This window comes from Procambarus clarkii, chromosome 79 (assembly GCF_040958095.1).
Source record: "Procambarus clarkii isolate CNS0578487 chromosome 79, FALCON_Pclarkii_2.0, whole genome shotgun sequence".
Lineage (NCBI taxonomy): Eukaryota > Metazoa > Arthropoda > Malacostraca > Decapoda > Cambaridae > Procambarus > Procambarus clarkii.
Window position 1 is genome coordinate 20,216,676 of NC_091228.1, and position 4,848 is coordinate 20,221,523.

Sequence of the window (4,848 nt, forward strand, 5' to 3'; positions counted from 1 at the left end):
AACCCTGAGATGTTTTCCCAATATACCTAGTAATCCTTGTTCATTATTGTGTATTGTTATTATTATGTATTATTATTATTTTTTTTTTTGAGATATACACAAGAGTTGATACATTCTTGTACAGCCACTAGTACGCGTAGCGTTTCGGGCAGGTCCTTAATCCTATGTTCCCTGGAATACAACCCTCACGAAGAATCGTTCTTACAACTAAGTACCCATTTTACTGTTTGTTACGGCCACTATGGGTCGCAACCGGGTTCTTTGATGGTAGAACCAAATTAATAGTATCCGACCCCAAGTCGGTAGTATGCTTTCAAGAAAGTGGCTATGTAGTGCATAAGAAAAGGAGGGGATGAACAAAACACTGTTCCTTTCGTCAATGTATTAAATATCTTTCCACCACCGTTAAGTGCATGTATGTACACCCTCACCATAAATAATATATAAAGAACAGATAGTCTATTACTACACTTATGTACAATCCTTTCGCTACCAACTCAGCTTGCATTGTGGACGCCCAGTTACTAATTCGGATATTCCTTTGAATTGTGCTGCCATCGGGCTGATGAGCAATAACAGCACTTCCTGCCCTCCCTGTAGCTGTATTGAGTGATCCGTCAGTGTATATGGTCTGTGCTATATTGTTTTCAGCTTGTATATTGTGACTATGTTCTATGGTGCTTAATTTAGCAGCATGCTGAGCATGAGGGTTGTTTGTGATTAGTTTCTTGGTGGGGTATGCAGGGGTCAGGATGTCAAAAGGTACTATCTGCCAGGGTGGAAGGAAGTGCTGTACTCCTTCATCTGTATATACATCGTGCAGTCCCATCATTTTAATATGAGTGGCAGTTCTTTGAATCCATTTAGACTTGCTAGTTCCATTTCGTATGTGTTCTAACAGTGCAACTGACACAATGTTGTTTTTGTTATCACGCAGCAGCTTTAGTCCCATCATAAGATTAATTTCAAATATTTTATCTCTAATGCTAAGTATACTTAATTCTTTCCGCATGTTGAGAACTTTGGTAGTTATAGGACAGCCAAGTATAATTCTGAGTGCTTGATTTTGCATTTTTTCCAGTCTATCAATACTTTTGCCATTCTGCAGGACCAAAGTTGGTGCATGATAGTCTATCAGAGACCTTAAATATGCTAAATACATAATTTTTGCTATTCTAATATTAACACCATATTTCGGGCTGTACCCCACTACAGTTCTGAGAGCCTTGAGTCTGTCTCTACACTGTTGATGTAACCTATTGACTGCAGTTGAGGTACATGGGACAGAGACAACAAGGTATTTGAAAGAAGAGACATAGTCTATGGGTATGTTATCTATCTTAAGTTTTCGTGGTCCACTTTTGCCGCTGCCAATTTGTCTGTTAAATACCTTAGTTTTAGCAGCGTTGATTACAAGGCTCTCACAAACTGTATGTATACAATTTAGGACTATTTGCATTTCGCGGTGGGTTTTAGTATGTACAAGGATGTCATCTGCATAGCTGATAGTGATGTTTACCGGACTAGTTGGGATTGATTTTAGTAAAGCATTAATTAGAACATTAAACAAGGTAGGACTGAATACTCCTTCTTGTGGGGTGCCTAGTTGCATTACTTTAGTTTCACTCTTGTAGCCTTGGAACAGTGCAGAGGACTTCCGGTTGGTAAGATAACCCCGTATCCATTGTAATAAATGTCCCCCTATATCCATTCTCGCTAATTCATACATAATCACTTCCCTATTAGCAATATCAAAGGCATGTTTTAAATCAAGAAATGTTGTGTACTTGTGCCTTTTATCTCCATGAACAGTAAGAAAGGTTGTGATACAGTTGTGTACACTTTTACCATGTGTGAACCCATTGATATCAGGTGACATGTGCTCTTTAACTCTGTACAATAATCTATTAAGCACCATTCTCTCAAAGGTTTTGCACATACAACTGGTCAGTGAGATGGGACGGAAAGTATCAGGTTGGCCAGGCTTTGGTACAGGTACCATAAGACTGGTGGTCCATGATACAGGCAACTACCCAGTGACAACTCGCTTTAAACAATTCTAATAATGGGTTACCGGGTACACGATGTAGGAGTCTTAGAATATCATAGGTGATGCCGTCCTCACCAGGAGCAGTGCTACTGCCCCTGGAGAGGGCTGCATCCAATTCATTATCTGTATATGGAACATCACATTCATCATGTTGCTTGCTCAACATGAAATCTATGAGAGCATTTCTGTCTCAGGACCTCGCCTGCAATTTCTCCCTAGTGCTACCTGGTAACATTCCAAGGCTGGAAACCTGAGCCCATTTTGTAATTATCTGATTGGCTTTCTGTAGCGGGTTTCGGTGTGAAACTTGTCTATTACTTTTACCAATAATTTTGTTTATGCCTTTCCATGCTTTGCCCAGGGGAGTATGCAGGTTAAGTCCACTAACAAAACCCTCCCATTCATTTTGTCTCAGTTCAGTCATTCTCTCCCTTGCCGCTGCAAGCGCGGCCTGAAACAGTTTTAACATTTGAGGAGTTCTAAGGTTCTTATATGCTTTACCTGTCTGTCTAGCAATTGATTTAAGCTCTTTCAGTTTAGCATCATCACAGTACTGGTTGTGTCTGACCTGTTTACCAGTACTTCTTTTGGTTTGGTGTGACTCACTATTTTTGATGGCCTCACAGGTGTTATTTATGAGGTCATCATAAAACTGTTGTACGTTCTCAGGCTCATAATTGTTATACCAATGTTCTATGCTGTCTATAAAGAATTTTTCTTGCTCTTTCCTTACTGCTAGCCTGCGTCTACTCAGCTTAGTGCCAGGTAGGTCAACATTAGCCACGTGTATGTTAGCTGTTATGGCTAAATGGTCAGACATTAAGTCAGACATAATATCAGTCTCATGAGTTGTGTATGACAGGTTAAAGCCAATGCACCTATCTAGAATACCTCCATATATTTGCGTTGGTTGATTCTTACTGATAATTTGAACATCATCATATTCATCGAGAAGTGCCAACAATCTTCTCCCGTTGGTGTTTGTAAGTTGATCCCCTAATTGTTTGTGTTTAGCATTTAAATCCCCAATTAATATTGTAGAATCACTATGTGCAAAACTAGGTAGTTCAGTATACTGGAGGAGGCCAGTAGGTGCATAGGCATTCAAAACATTAAGTGTAGAGTTACCAACGTGTACCCGGATACCATGATATTGAAACCCCTCTCGTTGTTGGGCGGGAAGTGGCTCATGCGGCAGGGATTTTTTAACATACATAAGACACGTATTCTTTGATCTGGGATTATAACACTGATAACTAGGCAGATTCTGTGAGGTTTTACCTGCGGGAGTTAGGGTTTCCTGGAGGCAGACAATATCTATGTCTTCAGTCATAACCTTATGATGGAGGTCTGAATGCCGTTTTCTAAGAGAAGCAATATTCCAACTGAGTATCTTGATGACACTGTACCTGTTTTTATGAGTTTGAGAGAGCGCCAATGTTCATTGTTTTTAGTTTATCACTCTGCGGTTGCACAAGAACAAGTAAATCTCGATACTGTTTGTAGAACATTATTATGGTGACTGTTTCCTCTTCGGTCAGCACATCACCTCTCACAAGTTTTTTAATATTGTTCCGGCTGAACCATCTGGGAAGTGTCGCGTGCGGTCCGAGGATGTCATCCACGTCCAGTTGCACTCCTTCATTATCACTACAGGCGTCACTGGTTTCAAATTGATCGTTATCACAATCGCTTTAATGATCTCCACTACTATGTTCCTTCAAGCAGAGTTTATCAGCACCTGTATTCACATCATGATCTCCTTTATCTTCATTAACATTCTCACTCTCACTGTCACTTTGTTCATATTCATGATCAGTTACATCGTGATACTCATCGACAACACTTTGCGTTTCAACAGGGAATAGTTGACCTCTGTTCATAGCGCACGGCGTTGATGAGGCTGGGGTGTGCGGAGCCGTGGTGGGTGGGCCCAGCTGGTGTGAGGGCTGGGACACCCCCAGCTGGGGTCTCCCCTGGGGTACTGGCCGCCTGGGAGCACATGATGGTGCCCCAGGGTGGTGTGTCCTGCTCTCATAATAATAAAATGTTATAAATCCTAATGGTAAAGTATGTTTAGTTTGGTTACTCCTCAATTCCATAGAAGGTGTTTGTTTTCTGTTCTTTATCTATTCAAAGAAAACCAATTTACGGGCTAACTTAAACTAGTTTTGGGCTAACGGGCTTCAAGCCTCTTATTTAATAGTTTAAGTATTTGTAAACTGGAGTGAAATAATCTAGGTTGCTCTGACGTGCAACTTACTGACGATAATGCTACACAAGCAGACGTTTGCTACATCAAGAGTTGCAACAATGCTTCAAGCTTCGTGTCCCTGTCAAGGCTGACGGAGACGGGTGCTGTCAGGTTAATAATTAGACGGTGTAGGTCTGTGCGCCATTTGTCCTCATATCCTGCCATGGGCCAAACAACACTACATTCTACTACATTACTTCTTCTTGCATAAATAATTATGTTTTTAATTGTTGTTGTGACAATTTACTGCCAGTGCCCGGCTAGCTCAGTCGGTAGAGCACGAGACTCTTAATCTCGGGGTCGTGGGTTCGAGCCCCACGTTGGGCGGTTGCTTTTGTGACTGGTTATCACCGGAGTAGACATCAACACAAATAGATAACGCTCGAATGGTCCCGGGTTCGACCCCGGGCAGGATGAAACCTGTAGGAAGGTTATGGGACGTCTTACAGCGCTGTGGCCTTCGTCATCTGTTCACAACTGAAGATTCCGAGTTCCATTCCCGCGGTATAATAATGACGGCAGGGATGGACACTGTGTGAGTAGT

At 41.5% G+C, this 4,848-nt stretch overlaps 1 non-coding gene across 1 annotated transcript; it reads left to right on the top strand.

Annotated features, from left to right (window-relative positions):
* The first annotated feature begins 4,558 nt into the window (after window positions 1–4,558).
* On the top strand, window positions 4,559–4,631 carry TRNAK-CUU (transfer RNA lysine (anticodon CUU)). Its single transcript has one exon. It is a non-coding gene; the product is annotated as a tRNA-Lys (tRNA).
* The last annotated feature ends 217 nt before the right edge of the window (window positions 4,632–4,848 follow it).